Source organism: Salmo salar, chromosome ssa01, assembly GCF_905237065.1.
Source record: "Salmo salar chromosome ssa01, Ssal_v3.1, whole genome shotgun sequence".
Classification (NCBI taxonomy): domain Eukaryota; kingdom Metazoa; phylum Chordata; class Actinopteri; order Salmoniformes; family Salmonidae; genus Salmo; species Salmo salar.
In genome coordinates this window covers 132,293,345-132,314,120 of record NC_059442.1, presented here as the reverse complement: position 1 = coordinate 132,314,120, position 20,776 = coordinate 132,293,345, and the positions used below count along the sequence as shown (strand labels likewise).

The 20,776-nt window shown below is 42.7% G+C and overlaps 1 protein-coding gene across 6 annotated transcripts in view; it reads left to right on the top strand.

Moving 5' to 3' along the window:
• Positions 1 to 731: 731 nt before the first annotated feature.
• Positions 732 to 20,776, top strand: part of LOC106563985 (transcription factor RFX3-like) — a 66,201-nt gene continuing 46,156 nt past the window's right edge. For 4 of the 6 annotated variants that reach the window (XM_045689755.1, XM_014129952.2, XM_045689750.1 and 1 more), the window contains exon 1: positions 733 to 878. The gene's annotated coding sequence lies outside the window, so the exon portion shown is untranslated. Of the gene's footprint in view, positions 879 to 20,776 lie in introns of all 6 variants that reach the window. The other 2 variants (XM_045689760.1, XM_014129960.2) reach the window with 2 other exon arrangements.

Sequence of the window (20,776 nt, the reverse complement as noted above, 5' to 3'; positions counted from 1 at the left end):
ATAAACTCCAAAAAGTCTCTTATAGTAATGTCTAATAGGTTCACTATCTGTATCTGTGAACTGTTAGGCTAATGAAATTATGTATAGCCTTTCACTAAAACACAAGATTTTACATGATCTGGCTGTAGCTTCAAGTTATAAATTGGCTTAAAAATTACATATTCACTAATATCTCTGTTTATATGGTGTGTGTGGTCTGTGTGTGTTTGAGTGTGTGTGTGTGTGTGAGAGAGAGAGAGAGAGAGAGGCGGGGGGGGGTGGGGGGGGGTGGATGGATGGTTGCCTCCTTTCTTTGTTATCTCAACCACTCTTTATCACCTATTGGTGCATGGTAGTCCCGCCTTGGGAAATAACCTGATTCAATGAACTAATGCGATTATTAATGCTGTTTGCCATGTTGTATTGTGCGCATAATGAAACATTCTAAGATATTTCTAATGCCATTTTTCATACATTTGAAGACTTATTGAACCAAGAATAGTGTGATCAATCCACCCTAATGTGATGATGTTCTGAGTAAATGAAAGATGAAAGATTCACTAACGTTATACTGACGTTAATTCATTTTTATACCGCTTATAATACTAAGCAGTTTTTCTTTTATAATAATTGTTTTCTTCTTATCAGGAGCACTTACATCCATTTATCAAATAAACCTTAATATGCATCCTTCCGACGCTCCCTCATCGCAGCTCCTCCTACAGAATATTCTGTTAGGTTGCGCCGGGTGAGTTTTATAGCAACTGTTGCCCAGTGAGGCAGCGCCATAGTCACCGTAGTCCTGGCGACTGTAACCCACCAACAACAACAACCTCTCGTTCCATCATTGCCACCTCCACCATCCTCACTTCATCCTCATCAACCAGTCCTCAGCCCAGGTTTGAATATACTTACTATTTCTACCAGCATCTGTTTTCTCGATTCTTCGCCAAAGCATTTTACTTTATATATTAAATGTCTAGCTTGCTAGTTTTGTCATGAGCAAGTTAATGTCTGCCCTCCTTTATTAGCTACATGGTTAACGATAGATAGCTGATCTGATGTTAGGTGTTATTTCCTTCCAGTATTTGTTAACGTTGTTAGAAGAAAGCAATGTGCTTAACGTTATCTGCGAAAGTAAACTTGGCTACCTAATGAACCAGGCTGTTCATTAGGTAGCCAAAAAAAGGATGTTTCTGTTAGTTAGCTATTCTACCCGAGTTTGCTGTGCTGTTCGTCGGCCGTCCAATGACAGCTAACGCTAGATAGCTAGCACGATAGCCAACACACGCTATCTACGGTAGCTAAGTTAGCAACGCAACTAACGTTAGCTAACGTTACAGAGCAGGTGTCTGATGTATGTGTGTCGTTCAATGACCGCTAACTTCCTGGTGTGATGTTGGTGGCTGTCAAGATACCTCACATTTTCAATAATATTATACAAGATATAACTACTTGCATGTTGAATAAATTCTAACTAGTACCATCTTCATTCAGCAATTGCTAATTGAGGTTAGCAGTAGCTTCTCCCTTTTGTCTTGGCTAGCCAGCTAGTTTCCTTTGTAGCTAACGTTAGCTTTACGAAGCAGGTGCCACAAAGGCTTCGTTAGCTAGCTAACACTGTTAGCGAGAGCGGCTAGCCAAACTAGCTACTTTAGCTAAACCTTCAATTTGTATTGATCTCAGGTCTTTACCCTTTAACCAGCTAGTTTCATAAATTATATCCCATCTAGCTAGGTGGCCAGTTTGAAATGCCTATGGCAGGGTGCATTAGCTAGCTAACATTTTTGAAGCTGATACAAAAAGTAAAAGCAATAATAGCTGTCACATTGACATTTAGCTACAGTTGCGTGTGTGTCTCAGAGAGATATGTACTTTTGAGCAGGTAGAAGAGTGAAGTAGAGACTGTCATCTTAAAGACAGACATAATAAATGCAGCAGTCATCTGGCTGTCATAGGGCAATTCCATGGTAACTGAATTAAGCCGAGACTTCCATCTTTTACTTTAAAATGTATGCCATCAAAAACCATTTCAAAGTTTAACAAATCGAACGACTCTATGCAGGACTACTTTGAACAATATACACAAAATCATATTTTTTTTCTGCGACCATATTTTCCAAAAACGTTGTAAATATCTGCCCCGAATTAAGAGGCAAAGATGTCTGCAGGAAGAATTGGGTGTCCGTTATGACATGACACCTTGGGCTCTATTTAACGACCCTAACTCAATGGTAAGCACTGGCGGTAGACCTATAGGTCCTGTGGTGTGCCAGAAATATTTTAGCTATTTTCACAGGTGGAATTATGAGTGCAATAGCTGGTTGTGGTGCGAAAGGGCTGGGTTTTGATGAATAAACCTGTACACTCACTTGCCAATCAACGCAACACGTTCCATGGCTTAATACTGCAGGCATTTGTCTCAAGTTCTGTAGGTTATTGACATTTGCATTGTGATCAACTCCAATTCAACTGGGTGCATGGAATATTCATCTCCTGGTCCCTTGTGGATTGAAACTGCAGTTTATTAAATAGCATAGGCTACAGTAATGAGTAATAGACACAGTAAAAATTAAAACAATCCAGTGTTTGCTCAATAGCCTATGTTTGGAGTGTTGCAGTCAACATTGCTATATATAGGGAGTAGAAAATAACATGGCTAAATACAGGGAGTACCAGTACCGAGTCGCTGTGCAGGGAGGGGTACGACATATTTGAGTTAGCTATGTACTGTACATATAGGTAGCGGTAAAGTGACAACACAACAGGATAGATAATAGACAGTAGCAGCAGCGTATGTGGTGAGTGTGAAAATTTGTGAGTGTGGCGCATCAGTGTGCATGTTATGTGTGTGTGGGCATATGTAGTGTGTGTGTGTTGGGGTGTAAGTACTGTACAGTCCAGCGTGTGTACAGTCCAGTGTGTGTGCATAGTCGGTGCAAGAGAGTTAATGCAAAAAAAGAGTCAATGCAGGTAGTCCGGGTCGCCATTTGATTAGCTTTTTAGCAGTATTGTTTAGAAGTCTTATGGCTTGGGGGTAGAAGCTGTTCAGGGTCCTGTTGGTTCCAGACTTGGGTGCATTGGTAAAGCTTGCTGTGCGGTAGCAGAGAACAGTCTGTGGCTAGGGTAGCTGGAGTCTTTGACCATTTCTTGCTGCTTCCTCTGACACAGCCTGGTATACAGATCCTGGATGGCAGGGAGCATGGCCCCAGTGATGTACTGGGCCAAACACACTACCCTCTGTAGCACCTTGCGGTCGGATGTCAAGCAGTTGCCAAAGCAAGCGGTGATGCAGCCATTCAAGATGCTCTCGATGGTGCAGCTGTATACCTTTTTTAGTATCTGAGGGCATTTGGCATGGGCCCTCAGGGGCCCCCATGCTGTGGGTCAGCGTAACGGATGTGTTGTTGCCTACCCTCCCCAACTGGAGGCGGTCCGTCAGGAAGTCTAGGATCCAGTTGCAGAGGGAGGTGTTTAGTCCCAGGGACATTAGCTTAGGGATGAGCTTCGATGGCACTATGGTGTTGAACGCTAATCTGTAGTCAATCAACAGCATTCTCACGTAGGTGCTCCTTTTGTCCAGGTGGGAAAGGGCAGTGTGGAGTGCAATAGAAATTGCATCATCTGTGTATCTGTTGGAGCGGAATGGGAATTGGAGTGGGTCCAAGGTCTCTGGGATGATAGTGTTGATGTGAGCCATGACCAGCCTTTCAGAGCATTTCATGGATTCAGATGTGAGTGCTGCAGGATGATAGTCTTTTAGACAGGTTACCTTGGCGTTCTTGGGCACAGGGACTATGGTAGACTGCTTGAAATATGTAGGTATCACAGACTGGGCCATGGAGAGGTTGAAAGCCTGGGCTCGAACCAGCATCTGAAGTGATGCAGTGCCTTAGACGGCTGCGCCAGTCGGGGGGCCAAGTGAGCTGATGTTAGACAGGTAAATTGCCGAACCTGGCATTAGGGCTGGAAAATGCCAGTGCGCTCATTTTAACATCATGAAATTGCAAAGTAACGTGTGTTTGACACTAGTGGGTCCTTAAAGCCAGCTGAAAATGGAGCCATTTGAGTTCGAAAAATCTCTTTTGGTTATTGAACTACAGTAAGTGAAGTTTATTTACAGCCAGTAATAGAATTACATCGTGGGTCCCTGATCTGTACTACACAGAAATGAATAATTATGGATATGCATGTCATTCTCTTCATGGTGATGTAACCTGAATACGTACACAAAGGTAGAAATATGCAACATCCTCCTTTGCATATACCATATGGGTGTTATTCTACACACCGACTATTATTCTAATGAGCTCCACCCCAAACAAGACCACATTTGGTTGGTCTGGACCGGACCAAATCTGAAACATCATAGATGTCTGTTTCACAAGTTTGGATATGACAGTACAATAGAGCACAGTAGAGTACTACAGCACATCACAGAGTAGAGTATAGTTCAGTACATTATACTGTACTCTTCTTTAGTGTGGTCTACTGTACTAAACTCTGCTGTACTGAACTGTACTCTATTTTTCTGTGCTGTGCTGTGAAACATAGATGTCTATGATTGGTTCTGATTTGGTCCGGTCACGAATCATGGTCCAGACGGGACCAAAAACATCCGTGGACAGTGAAATCAAGGCCATGGCGGACTGACCAAATTTCAACTACTTTTCAACATCCATGGACGTTCTGTGTTGGCTGGTGCTCAGTGGGTGGGGATGCTGGTTAGAGTAAATAGAGAGAGAGGGGACTCATGGGTAGGTAACATTGAGGGGTCTACATACAATACACAAACAGGACTGACGGAGCCTAGTGTTGCAATGTTGTTTTTTTGTCACAAAAGGGTGGATCCTTGTTATACGCTCCGTCATTTGACCCAGTTTGAGACTTTGAGACTCTACTTTGAGACTCTACTTTGAGACTCTACTTTGAGACTCTACAATTGAGACTCTACTTGTCATTCCTTGCGAAGACTGAGTGGCAGTATTGAGTCAGTTTTGCAATGGAAGTCGCACCCCTGTGTGTCAATCACATACTTTCCGGTATCCCTTCTGGTATAAACACAGAAGAGATGGATGTTCTGCTTCTTCGTTCTACTACTTGCAACCTATCTTTTTTGTGCTTTTTATTTCGAGATTTGCTAAGGGCAGTTATTTCTATGTTTAGTTTGGAGTAGCATCTGTGCGAGCTGGTGAGACAATACGAGAACGTTTACAACCCTTTGATGCGGTTGTATTCGCACAAGCAAGCAAAAGACAACAGCTGGAGGGAGATATCACGGAATTTGAACACCGGTACTGATATCAAAGAAACATGGAGAAAGATTCAGTCAGACAACTGGATTGGCTTCGTGTTCACGTGAAGCATCATCAGACAGACAACAATATGCCAGATACGGTATGTACTCGTCATGCAGCCGAGTCCTTTTGTGCAGTCAGTGTGTGTGTTTGTGATCTTATGTTTAGCAGACCTTGTTAGAACATGTGAAATCAGCTATTTTCTGGATGGGCAAAATTGTGAGTGGGAAATGTTCAGTGCCTGTGTTATCATGATGGTTAACAGGGCTAGTTCAAACACAGTGGTGTGTGTGTGTGTGTGTGTGTGTGTGTGTGTGTGTGTGTGTTAATTATATTGAGATGTTTATGAAATCATTTCTTTTGGGTAAACATTTTAACTCAAAGGAGTCCATGGAGATGGTTTAAGATTGCATTCATTGTATTCACCATCTGCTTTTGTGGTGTTTTGGACAGTCCAGAGATGGAGCTGAGCCCTGAGGGGCCCATCTACAGGTGGCTCATCGCCCCTTGATTCATCATCTCTCCGGCTAGCAAAGACCCGTGCTCTCTGCCCTGCAAGTCCATCAACCTCCATCCCATCTCCCCGGCTCAGCTCCAAAGGCCGGAAGAGGAAGACCGCTGAGGATCCTTTGGACACGGACATTATGCAGCGCGTGGATGACTGCAGCAGGAGTTACAGAAACAGCAGCCGTGTCCAGCAAAGGCTGTCTACGACGTCATGGTATCAGGGATTGGTGTCTATTTCTACTGATCAACGTCTCTTGTTTGTCTCACTCCAAAAACGATTGTGCTTTTTTCCCCATTCTTATTCATACGTTAGGGTGGTTGGTAATTTACCGTTTTCTTTAGACTTATTTCCCCATTCATGTGTTACTGGTGTTTGCAACGCCAGGGTTGTGGGTTCGATTCCGACGGGGGACCAGTACGGGGGAAAAATATATCATATTTTTATTATTTATTTTTTACAAGATATCATAAGGTGAATGCACCAATTTGTAAGTCGCTCTGGATAAGAGCGTCTGCTAAATGACTTAAATGTAAATGTAAAAAATGTATGAAATGTATGCATTCACTACTGTAAGTCGCTCTGGATAAGAGTGTCTGCTAAATGACTCAAATGTAAAATGTAAAAAAAGTCTTATTTCCCCTTTTCATCACACTTCACCTGTTTTTACATTGCACTATTTTCTTCATGTGATAGTAAATACATATCTAAAAGGTCTGCAAATGTATTTGTCTGGTTATTTGTACTTATACTGAACAAGTATGTAAATGCAACATGAGTTACAGTTCATATAAGGAAATCAGTCAATTGAAATAAATTCAATAGGCCCTAATCTATGGATTTCACATGACTGGGCAGGGGCTCAGCCATGTGTGGGCCTGGGAGGGCATAGGGCACCCACTGGGGACCCAGGCATAGCCAATCAATTTGTTTTTTCCCCACAAAAGAGCTTTATTACAGACAGAAATACTCCTCAGTTTCATCAGCTGGGCGAGTGGCTGGTCTCAGACAATCCCACAGGTGAAGAAGCCGGATGTGGAGGTCCTGTGCTGGCGTGGTTACACGTGGTCTGCGGTTGGGAGAGTGGTTGGACGTACTGACAAATTCTCTAAAATGGTGTTGGAAGCAGCTTATGGTAGAGAAATGAACATACAATTCTCTGGTAGACATTCCTGCAGTCAGCATGCCAATTGCCCGCTCCCTCAACTTAAGACATCTGTTGCATTGTTGTGACACAACTGCACATTTTAGTGGCCTTTTATTGTCCCCCAGCACAAGGTGCACCTGTGTAATGATCATGCTGTTTAATCAGCTTCTTGATATGCCACACCTGTCAGGATTACCTTGGCAAAGGAGAAATGCTCACTAACAGGGATGTAAACCAAATTTGAGAGAGAAATAAAGTTTTTGTGCATGTGGAACATTTCTGGGAGCTTTTATTTCAGCTCATGAAACATGGTACCAACACTTTGCATGTTACGTTTATATTTTTGTTCAGTATATATTATAAAATATTACTGTTTTGAATCAGTCACTCAGTAAACTTGTACTGCTATGTAGATGAGGTCTTGGGGGGTCTGTCCTTATTATCTACAGCTGGACACTCACCCATGTGCCAAAGCAGGACGGTCTCCATTGAAAGGCCACTACACATGACCATGTACAGATTAAGTTAATGTCTCAAGGGTCTAGCCTGGGCAATTATTTTCCATGGAGGGCCACATTAGAATATATTTTTGCCATCGTGGGACAGAATCCTATTACAGGATTATACATGTGTATGACTGTGCTGACATTTATCTACTGTAAATCACATCCAGATATACTACTTATTAAAATGTTTTAACATGCACAGAAATAAACCACAATGTTCTCCTTTTGGTAGGTATTTTCATTATTTAACATGCAATGAACTACAGAGGGAAAGTACACTGTGCATTCAGCACCACGGACAGAACTCTTGTTTATGCACAAAATCACAGAGAGCTCAACATTTACATTTAAACTATTCAATCAGTGTGAGGAGTGAAGTCTCTGATGGGCATTGACTAGAGCAGGGAAGTCAGGTATAGTTTCTGACGTTGCTATGCGTCGGATTTCTGAGAGGTGAGAATCAGTAAGAGATGATCTGTGCCTTGACTCGTTATATTTCATCACTGAAAATGTCTGTTCACATACATAGGTTGACCCAAACATCTTCTGAGCATGACTCCTAATCTTTGGAGAGTTTTGTTAATCGAGAGATGCATAGAACCTTGCCAGTGACATTGTTTTGAATAGTTCTCCAATAACTGCACCAGACTGAAGATCGATAAACTCACGTTGCAGGTCAGTGGGAGCGTTATCCCGCTGACCTGCAAGGTCCTAAACGATATCATAACCGCCATCGACAAGAGACAGTACTGTGCAGCTGTATTCATCGACCTGTCAATTACCACATTCTTATCGGCAGACTCAACAGCCTTGGTTTCTCAAATGACTGCCTCGCCTGGTTCACCAACTACTTCTCAGACAGAGTTCAGTGTGTCAAATCGGAGGGCCTGTTGTCCGGACCTCTGGCAGTCTCTATGGGGGTGCCACAGGGTTCAATTCTCGGGCCGACTCTTTTCTCTGTATACATCAATGATGTCGCTCTTGCTGCTGGTGATTCTCTGATCCACCTCTACGCAGACGACACCATTCTGTATACTTCTGGCCCTTCTTTGGACACTGTGTTAACTAACCTCCAGACGAGCTTCAATGCCATACAACTTTCCTTCCATGGTCTCCAACTGCTCTTAAATGCAAGTAAAACTAAATGCATGTTTTAAAACCGATCGCTGCCCACACCTGCTCGCCCGTCCAGCATCACTACTCTGGACGGTTCTGACTTAGAATATGTGGACTACAAATACCTAGGTGTCTGGTTAGACTGTAAACTCTCCTTCCAGACTCACAATAAGCATCTCCAATCCAAAATTAAATCTAGAATCGGCTTCTTATTTCGCAGCAAAGCATCCTTCACTCATGCTGCCAAACATACCCTCGTAAAACTGACTACAAAATAGCCTCCAACACTCTACTCAGCAAATTGGATGCAGTCTATCACAGTGCCATCCGTTTTGTCACCAAAGCCCCATATACTACCCACCACTGCGACCTGTATGCTCTCGTTGGCTGGCCCTCACTTCATATTCGCCGCCAAACCCACTGGCTCCAGGTCATCTATAAGTCTTTGCTAGGTAAAGCCCCACCTTATCTCAGCTCACTGGTCACCATAGCAGCACCCACCCGTAGCACGCGCTCCAGAAGGTATATTTTGCTGGTCACTCCCAAAGCCAATTCCTCTTTTGGCCACCTTTCCTTCCAGTTCTCTGCTGCCAATGACTGGAACGAATTGCAAAAATCACTGAAGCTGGAGACCCATATCTCCCTCACTAACTTTAAGCACCAGCTGTCAGAGCAGCTCACCGATCACTGCACCTGTACATAGCCCATCTGTAAATAGCCCATCCAACTTCCAACTTCCTCATCCCCATACTGTTATTTTTATTATTTTTTGCTCCTTTGCACCCCAGTATCTCTACTTGCACATTCATCTTTTGCACGTCTATCACTCCAGTGTTTAATTGCTAAATTGTAATTATTTCGCCACTATGGCCTATTTATTGCCTACCTCCCTTATCTTACCTCATTTGCCCACACTCTGTATATAAACTTTTTCTCTATTGTGTTATTGACTGTATGTTTGTTTATTCCATGTGTAACTCTGTGTTGTTGTTTGTGTCGCACTGCTTTGCTTTATCTTGGCCAGGTCGCAGTTGTAAATGAGAACTTGTTCTCAACTAGCCTACCTGGTTAAATAAAGGTCACACACCACACACTGACAAAAAGTTATTTTGTTGGCATTTACGTATGTCCCCATTACCAGTAAAACATAATCAAAACCTATTTATTTCACTACTTGCTGTGCTGTTTCGTTATTCATTTGTTCAGTTGTTATTTTCTCAACCAGGATTTCATCATACATGTCAAGCAGTGAAGTTTCAGCTGTCTGTCCTTGGCCTCTTCCTCGGTGTGCACTGTCACTGTGTCCGTTTCCATCTTGTCCAGCTGTGTATGGAACATTTCACGTAAACCCTGTTTCTTGTCTGCATCGAAGTAGCGGCCCTTGTACCTAGCATCGAGCATGGTGGCGACACAGTAAAGAGGCTCAGAGAGAATGCCACCGAATCGCTTGTTCACTGCCTCGAGTACTTTTGTACGTTTTAACCCCATGGTCTGTGTCGGCAGTTTTGTTGAGCAGGCATTTCAGTCCATGACAGGGGGTATCACATCTGCTGCTGACGCAGTTTATGAGCTTATTTCTCCAGTCAGTTGTTCGAATGGCGCTAGGAGTGTGTTCATGTTTCAAACATGTTCTCAAATGCCATTGAAATGGCAGTAGCGGTATGAGAACCAGCACATTCTTGAGCATGCAATATGGCTTTCCTCACTACGAAATCCTTGTCGACCCACTGTGCTGTCAGACTCGGCATGCTCATGGGGCTGACATCGCTGGTCCAAATGTCAGTCGTGAAGCTAATAGCAGTGACACCCATAGCAAGTAGCTCATTGATGTACGTTTCAACAATACTGTGTAACTCAGGTAGGGCAACATCTGAAAAATAGTGTGTACCGCGGCTTGACCAGTCGGCGAAAGCCAACATCAGAGGACGGTTGATTGTCAAGGGCAATGAATTCCATTATCTTGCCGTTAATGGATTTCGACTTTGAGTTGTCTCGCTGAAATGTTCTTACTCTTTCAAATGACTGCTCGACTTGAACTTGTTTAGTTGTTGGAAGTGCGCGCTTAGCATTTTTCTGCTTTTGTTCTGTGTAGCGCTGTATTTTTCGTGGTGTCATTACATCATCTACTTATGTTATAGGTATGCACGTCAGCTTTGACATCGGTTTGGCACATTGGCGTTAAACTAATCATCGGGCAGCTGCCGATGTTGGCATTTTTAGCTAATATCGTCCGATTCCGATATGCTCACCGATTATATCATGCATCCCTAGTTCAAAGCACGCAGCAGCGATGTATACGTCTCTAATAGTGTCAGAAGGTGGGTGAGATTGTTGGCTTCTACTTGGCGGGTCAGGAGCAGGAATTTTCCCTTGAAGGCTTTGACAAGGCTGTACATCTGATGTGCAAAAAGGCCCTTCCCTTGTAGTTTGGAATTCAGTTAATTCATGAGGGCCATGATGTCCACAGTGAAGGCAAAATCAGCCAACCATTCTTTGTCTTGCAGTTGAGGGAAATCCACATATTTTCCTTTCATTTGCAAAAACTCAGCAATCTCCGACTTCAGTTCCCACTCCCTTTTAAGCACCTTCCCCAAACTCAGCCATCTCACGTTTGTGTGGTAAGGGAGATCTGCATGACCCGACTCTGTCTCTTCCAACAGTGAGACAAATTGCCTGTGGTTTAAAGATTTTGCTCTTATGAAGTTTACCACTTTAGTGACTATGTCCACAACATGTCTCATTTTCAGAACACATTTACAGAGCAGCTCCTGATGAATAAATGCAATGCAGGAAAATAATTTTCTGTTCTGGGTTCAGCTCAGCTACCTGATCTGGTATCCTTTTCAAAAGGCCAACGTTTTTTCCTGTCAAGTTTGGCACCCATCAGTGGTCACACTGGATAACTTTTCAAAACTCAGTCCCAGCTTTGCCACACACTTATTAACCTCCTCAAATAAACATTTCCCCGTGGTTGTGCTCTTCATTGACTGCACTGAAGCAAGCTCCTCTGTAATTTCAAAGTCTGGGGATCTGGGGATCTGGGGTTCATGGGGTTCATGGGGTTCTGGGGTTCATGGGGTTTTGCCTCTTAAGAATATCAACAACTGCGTCGTGTCACATGCACCACTGCTCTCATCCAGGGCCAAGGAGAAATAGGTGAAATCCTTTACCTTGTCTTTCAATCGACGTTCCATGTTCTCTGTGATGCGCTCAACACGCTGTGTCACTGAAAATATTTCCCTTTCAAGACGAACAAACAGCTCTTTCTTGTCGGGGCAAAGTATTGCTGCAGAGTCAAATAAACATTCTTCAATGAATTGCCCTCAGCAAATGGCTTGCTATGTTTAGAAATGTTGTGGGACAGTACATAGCTAGCTCTCGCAATTCCATTGTTTGCTGAATGCAGTTTTGTGAAAAGTTCTTGCTGCTTTTGCAACTGAGAAAGCAACTCTTTCGATGCACTTGCCCTCTGCTCAGAAGACATTTACATTTACATTTACATTTAAGTCATTTAGCAGACGCTCTTATCCAGAGCGACTTACAAATTGGTGCATTCACCTTATGATATCCAGTGGAACAACCACTTTACAATAGTGCATCTAAATCTTTTAAGGGGGGGTTATAAGGATTACTTTATCCTATCCTAGGTATTCCTTAAAGAGGTGGGGTTTCAGGTGTCTCCGGAAGGTGGTGATTGACTCCGCTGTCCTGGCGTCGTGAGGGAGCTTATTCCACCATTGGGGTGCCAGAGCAGCGAACAGTTTTGACTGGGCTGAGCGGGAACTGTGCTTCCTCAGAGGTAGGGGGGCCAGCAGGCCAGAGGTGGATGAACGCAGTGCCCTTGTTTGGGTGTAGGGCCTGATCAAAGCCTGAAGGTATGGAGGTGCCGTTCCCTTCACAGCTCCGTAGGCAATCACCATGGTCTTGTAGCGGATGCGAGCTTCAACTGGAAGCCAGTGGAGAGAGCGGAGGAGCGGGGTGGCGTGAGAGAACTTGGGAAGGTTGAACACCAGACGGGCTGCGGCGTTCTGGATGAGTTGTAGGGGTTTAATGGCTAAGGCAGGGAGCCCAGCCAACAGCGAGTTGCAGTAATCCAGACGGGAGATGACAAGTGCCTGGATTAGGACCTGCGCCGCTTCCTGTGTGAGGCAGGGTGGTACTCTGCGAATGTTGTAGAGCATGAACCTACAGGATCGGGTCACCGCCTTGATGTTAGTGGAGAACGACAGGGTGTTGTCCAGGATCACGCCAAGGTTCTTAGCACTCTGGGAGGAGGACACAAGGGAGTTGTCAACCGTGATGGCGAGATCATGGAACGGGCAGTCCTTCCCCGGGAGGAAGAGCAGCTCCGTCTTGCCGAGGTTCAGCTTGAGGTGGTGATCCGTCATCCACACTGATATGTCTGACAGACATGCAGAGATGCGATTCGCCGCCTGGTTATCAGAAGGGGGAAAGGAGAAGATTAATTGTGTGTCATCTGCATAGCAATGATAGGAGAGACCATGTGAGGATATGACAGAGCCAAGTGACTTGGTATATAGCGAGAATAGGAGAGGGCCTAGAACAGAGCCCTGGGGGACACCAGTGGTGAGAGCGCATGGTGCGGAGACAGATTCTCGCCACGCCACCTGGTAGGAGCGACCTGTCAGGTAGGACGCAATCCAAGCGTGGGCCGCGCCGGAGATGCCCAACTCGGAGAGGGTGGAGAGGAGGATCTGATGGTTCACAGTATATAAGACATATTCCTATATTTCTCTGCATGCTTCGTCTGGAAGTGTCGGGACAAGTTGTAGTCTTTCAAGACAGCAATGCTCTCTTTGCACACTAAGCACACAGCTTTCCCTGATACCTCAATAAAGAAATATTTCGATGTCCACTCTTGCTGGAACACCCTACATTCATTGTCTACTTTCCTTTTTTTTTTCTTTTTTAAAAAACGTATTTTTGCGCAATTTCTAGCTAGCTACTATTTGTAACTGATGTGTGTGTGTGTGTGTGTGTGTGTGTGTGTGTGTGTGTGTGTGTGTGTGTGTGTGTGTGTGTGTGTGTCAGCCTGTCAGTCACTGTCTGTCCTGTGCAGTTGTTATTTATAAGTGCCTTCAAAATAAATGTCCCAATTTTTTGGCAAATTTGATTTAACTAGGCAATTCAGTTAAGAACACATTTTTATTTACAATGACGGCCTACCAAAAGGCAAAAGACCTCCTACGGGGACGGGGGCTGGGATTAAACATTTAAAATAAATAACATATAAATGTAGGACAAAACACACATCACGACAAGAGAGACAACACAACACTACATAAAGAGAGACCTAAGACAACAACATAGCAACACATGACAACACGGCATGGTAGCAACACAACATGACAACAACACGGTAGCAAAACCAATATGGTAGCACCACAAAACATGGTACAAACATTATTGGGCACAGACAACAGCACAAATGGCAAGAAGGTAGAGACAACAATGCATCACGCGAAGCAGCCACAACTGTCATTAAGAGTGGCCATGATTGAGTCTTTGAATGAAGAGATTGTGATAAAACTGTCCAGTTTGAGTGTTTGTTGCAGCTCGTTCCAGTTGCTAGCTGCAGCGAACTGAAAAGACGAGCGACCCAGGGAAGTGTGTGCTTTGGGGACCTTTAACAGAATGTGACTGGCAGAACGGGTGTTGTATGTGATAATGAGGGCTGCAGTAGATATCTCAGATAGGGGGGAGTGAGGCCTAAGAGGGTTTTATAAATAAGCATCAACCAGTGGGTCTTGCGATGGGTATACAGAGATGACCAGTTTACAGAGGAGTATAGAGTGCAGTGATGTGTCCTATAAGGAGCATTGGTGGCAAATCTGATGGCCGAATGGTAAAGACATCTAGCCGCTCGAGAGCACCCTTACCTTTCGATCTATAAATGATGTCTCCGTAATCTAGCTTGGGTAGGATGGTCATCTGAATCAGGGTTAGTTTGGCAGCTGGGGTGAAAGAGGAGCATTACGATAGAGGAAACCAAGTCTAGATTTAACTTTAGCCTGCAGCTTTGATATGTGCTGAGAGAAGGACAGTGCACCGTCTAGCCATACTCCAAAGTACTTGTATGAGGCGACTATCTCGAGCTCTAAAACCTCAGAGGTAGTAATCACACTTATGGGGAGAGGGGCATTCTTCTTACCAAACCACATGACCTTTGTTTCGGAGGTGTTCAGAACAAGGTTAAGGGTAGAGAAAGCTTGCTGGACATTAAGAAAGCTTTGTTGTAGAGCTTTTAACACAAAATCCGGGGAGGGGCCAGCTGAGTATAAGACTGTATCATCTGCATATAAATGGATGAGAGAGCTTCCTACTGCCTGAGCTATGGTATTGTAATTTGAGTAACAAATACGTTTTTCAAAACTTTACGGTCGCAAATGATTTGATCTGAGTTTTAATCACTTAATAATTCATAAACAGAAATGTATATCAGTAAAAACACTAGGCCTATAACTAATTGGTAGGTCTACGTTGTTACTTCTGTGAATGTATATTATTCTCCCTCCTTATGAGAGAAATTAGAAAATATCTTTAAAGATATGTGCTTTTGGTAAACTTACAGAAGTCCAATCATTTGTCCAAAATGAAATACAAGTGTTGATATTAGTTGGCAGGGTTATTTTTACTTCAACATCATTGTTTTGATGTATTACCTTATTAATACTTTTTTTTTGTAGATGTTTTGGAAGAACCCTTTTCCATCTGTTTGACCAGAAATCAAAGCCATACATTTTTAAGATGGAAAATGTTATAAAAATGTATCAATGCCTTTTATTTCCACAAAATATAGACTCTTCGCTTTCATTTGACACCCAATTAGAGATGTTTCTATGAACTTCACATGTTGGTGCTCATGGGTCCTTTTACATGGAAATGTATCACATTCCTTTCATTGACAATGTAACATTAGACTAATATTAGTTTACTGTTGTTTGGCAGATCAAAAAACAAACTGAACCTGATAATGACAGGTTTGTTTATTTATTACTGGTGTGGTGGGGTAGGTAGTTGATAGGCTAGTAAAAGTGGAAGTGGAACCACTCCGATTCTGCTGCATTTTGGACTCACTGATCCAACCAAACTGAGGAAATCTGCACATTTCAAAGCCTGGATTTCTGTATTTTACAGACAATTTATGGCACAGAATACAAACTTCATAACTTTTGAATATTACACACAAACATACTCTAACAGAGGTTTCCAGCTGTCATTTCGTAAGGCCTACATTTTCTGTCCCTCCATAAAAATGGAGCGCAGTATGGAATCGCTGGAATAATGAAAGACACGACAGTCAGATTCTCAAAGTGTGAATGATTATTATTATTACTGGAATAGGCTGGATGGCTTGTAATAATTATCAGGGCCATATCCCTGTCGGCCTCTCCACTAAAACATCATTAAAATGGCTTTGGACACCCTTTTTTACTCTCTTAAACCTCTGCAATTTGCATTAAATGTTATGAATCTGCAGTATGGAAATATCCTAGGCTTCCTAAACAGAATGCCGGTTTGGTGTTTGCTCAGTCAAGACAGGTGTGTAAACCTACTGCCCAGATTAAATTATGCTTTCCTCTCATGCTACCCCTTACAGACATATATCTTTTTTTACTTCATAAATTATACATTATTTCATTGTTTTAAAGCAAATTGTCAATGAAAGTGTTGAGACACATGGATCTCTACATATGATCAGTTTCCTCCTAGTGGTTTTGTGGCTCTTATGGCCTCTTGGCTGACTATAGATGGATTTGGACCCCTCTTATGGCCTCTCGGATGACTATAGATGGATTTGGACCCCTCTTATGGCCTCTCGGATGACTATAGATGGATTTGGACCCCTCTTATGGCCTCTCGGATGACTATAGATGGATTTGGAACCCTCTTATGGACTCTTGGCTGACTATAGATGGATTTGGACCCCTCTTATGGCCTCTCGGATGACTATAGATGGATTTGGACCCCTCTTATGGCCTCTCGGATGACTATAGATGGATTTGGACCCCTCTTATGGCCTCTTGGATGACTATAGATAGATTTGGACCCCTCTTATGGCCTCTCGGATGACTATAGATAGATTTGGACCCCTCTTATGGCCTCTCGGATGACTATAGATAGATTTGGACCCCTCTTATGGCCTCTTGGATGAGGAAGGAAAAAGCTCCAGGGTTGTTGTGAGGAAGGAAAAGCTCCATGGTTCTCTGTGTTGCATCATCATTCTCTACAGTCAGGTCCACTGGGTGTTCTCTGCAGCCAGCCGCAGCCCTCTGTTCCCACCTAGGGGAGAGGAACAGGTGTGTGTCGAGAGGGGGAGGTGGAAGGGGGGACAGGTGCACAGTGGGTCTTAGTGGGACTCCTGACCACCTAGGCTAATTGTTTTTGAGCCACCCTAAGTCTTTCCCTGACAAACATGCCAAGAAATGACTGGTATATATGTAGGTAGGCTATAGGCCCACCAAGCTTGCAATTAGGCTAGATGTGACCATTTCCATGGTTACTGCAAGTTTATATGGGTAGCATCTCACAATAAAGTTGTTTCAATCTGTCACTCCATATTCCACTGAATTTGTGTGGACCATGATGCGATAAGACACATAGCAGGCCTCAATCCCAAATGAACGGAACAGACTGGCAACATCTGGAAAATAAGCTAATGATTTTAACTGAAATGTATTAGCTTAATGATTATTTGCACAGCTTGATTTTAGTTCAAATAAGTTATTGCTGTGATATGAGGACTCCAGTTCTAAACCGTGAGCATTTGAAGGTCTGTCTATTGACACTATTGATGTTTTGCATTGTAAAAAGAGGACCTAGGCCAGGGATGGATAACTGGTGGCCCCCCTTTTGTAGGCCCATGGATAAATTCCCCCACCCCCCCACAAATATATGTGTGTATACACTACCGGTCAAAAGTTTTAGAACACCTACTCATTCAAGGGTTTATCTTTATTTGGACTATTTTCTACATTGTAGAATAATAGTGAAGACATCAAAACTATGAAATAACACATATGGAATCATGTAGTAACCAAAAAAGTGTTCAGAAAATATTTGAGATTCTTCAAATAGCCACCCGTTGCTATTTAACACTTTGTTTTGGTTACTACATGATTCCATGTGTGTTATTTCCTAGTTTTGATGTCTTCACTATTATTCTACAATGTAGAAAATAGTAAAAATAAAGAAAATCCCTTGAATGAGTAGGTCTGTCCAAACTTTTGACTGATTGTGTGTGTGTGTGTGTGTGTCATATATATATATTTATTTATTTATTTATTTATTTATTTATTTTTAGGACTCAGTTGGGTCTCGACTTAAGTGTTGAGTTAGAATAGTAGAATATACAAGGTGCAATTTTTAAGTGTTTGTGCATCAGCAGTTTTTATCTTGTCGGTCACTGACAGTAACTCAAATTAGACCATGTCAAAAAAAAAATTGATTGGTAAGTTAGTCTAGCGGCCAGCTATCTTAACTTGTAGTAATCATGGTCGAATTACTGACCCGGGCCCCCATTGATTTTGTTAGGCACTCTCACTCAGATGTCATATTAAGAACTGCAAATATTCGCTCCACCCCATGGCAAAATGTGTAGAATTGCAGCAAACCTGCATTAAAAAGGTAACATTTTCTCTACTCCCCATGGCAAATGTGTAGAATTGCAGGAAATTAACTCTAAAACTTCACTTTGCTGTCAAGAGGGGGGCCACTAAAACGTTTTGGTCCCAAGTTGGGGGAAGCCCCCCAACAAAATATTCCTTAGGGCCCGTAAAAGGCTAGCGCCACATGTATGGATGTGGGTATGTAGACCCGCAAGCCACTGCAGATTTTTTGTGGCCCCCACCCCCATCGAAGATGCCCATCCCTGGCCTAGGCCTATAGCCTATTATAAGGCAATAATGGCATACACACCTCTGTGGACAGAGGACAGGATGTCAGAAACGGCTAGTTATCAGATCACGTTACCACTTATCTGAAGTCAGGTGTTGGGTGGGCAAAAATAGAACCATGCCACCTGTTCACTGGATCCTGTTCCGTTTCCAATCACTTAAAGAGCCGCTGATTCATTTGATTATTCATCCATCCATTTTCATGGCTTAGCAGAATAAACTGGGGGGTTTGCTGTGTTATTTGCACGCACAGCAGCCTGTGTACACTGTTTTTACATTACAAGGTGTACTTTATCACTAACCTCAACCCTGTTCCATAGTTGTAAAGGAAATTGGTTAATGCTGCAGCTTCAGACAGTGTTTTTATCACTGCCAGCCTAACATGGACACAGGTCTAACATGATGGAGATGGGAAGGAAATGAGATCAATACAAAGGAGACGTGCCTCTTTATTTGGGGTTGTGTTTCTTTCACAGTGTTACAACTCCTCTCTAAAGCATGTTGTTTCTGGACATTCATCAATACATTTTAGGTTGAGGACAATCCACTTGCTACCAGTCTTATGCTCACAATGGATATCCCAGGCATTAACAGCATTTTAGACTAGAAACATATTTTGTTTTGATCATGCCATTAAAGTTGGCCCTTTATTGACTGTGGTAATGTGATGAGATAACATTATAGATCTCGTTCTGTCAGTCAAATGGTGGGGAAGGACCTGGGGGAGGGTGAAGGAGAGACAGGGCGAGTGCTGCCCTCCTCTCTGGCCTTTGTTCCTGCGTGGGCTTGTAGAGCTTGCAGTTGTTCAGTTGAGAACAGCGCTTAAGTGGGCCACAGGGGAGTGAGAGCAGGCTGTGGGGGGGGGGGGGGGGCTGCAGGAGTGAGGTAGGTGCCCTGTTTACATCCAGAAAGTCACTCCTCTCCTCATCTCCTAATCATCAGGGGCAGGCTGCAGGGAGCAGGTGGGTTTTGTGTTGTAGAGGCCGATAGGGCCTTGCACTTTAGCTCTCCTACTGCAGAGTGCATGGAGCAGAAGAAAAATGGTACCTGTAGAGACTAAAAAGAGAAAGCATGACAACCTCTGAATGGATCACTTGACTGCCATGTCAGCAGCATCTCCCTGGCACCAAGACTGGCATACATTTATTTTTTTTATATTTTTCCTTCATTTTATATATAAATATATTTTTTTTTTGGGGGGGGTGGATCAGCTTAATATTGCGGAAAGAATATTGCTTCCATCAATGTAATTGTCTACATCATTTCCAAACCCCCATATATTTTTGGGGTAAATATATCCATACACGCATGCATACATGTACACATATATACATACACATACCTATATAGACATACATACTTTTTTAAAGAATATACCTTTATTATTATTCCCCGCAAACCCTACCACCGATCCCCCAATTGGAGTAAACTAATAAACACTTCGGCTTTTACCTTCAATTTATTCATCTTATACACATTTTACAGACACAGTCTATTTTACAATAGTTCTTTTTTGTTTGTTTTTAGTCCTTCCTCGATTTCTGATGTCCATCCAGTTTGATTTCTATTTGTAACTGTGCTATATCACAAAAAGTCTAAACCTATATCCATTTTACAGACCCTGTATGTTTTACATTGTTTATCTTGTTATTAGTCCCACCCTTCAGCTCCATTCAACCCCTCCCATCTATCTCTCAACATCATCCATTTCGGATTTCTATTTGCCATATATTTTTCAACTGTGCTGTCATGCTTCACAAACAATTTAACCTTTCTATTCTCATAGCTTCTACAGATTGTAAATTCTAAATAAACATTTTTGCTAAAATAATTATTATATTATTGATTGATTGACTATGGCTTTTCAAATCACCCAGTATTGCTATCTGCAGCGTTAGTTCTAGGCAAATGTTGCAATTCTTCAGCCATTCCTGGACCTGTGACCAAAAACGAGCTACATATGGACAATACCAAAATAAATGATGTAATGACTCTGCCTCCTCACAGCAGAATCTGCAGAGCTGGGAAGATTGTTTCCCCCATATATATAACATTCTATTACTTGCAAGAATTTTGTATAGTAATTTCAATTGAAAAATTCGAAGTTTTGAATCCGGCGTTTTGCGTATCAATTCATAAACCATGTGCTATGGAATGGGTACATCGAAAATGTCTTCCCAACTATTTTGCAATTTATATGGCACAGCTGTCAGTTTTGGGTTTTTTAAATGAAATTGGTATATACACTGCTCAAAAAAATAAAGGGAACACTAAAATAACACATCCTAGATCTGAATGAATGAAATAAT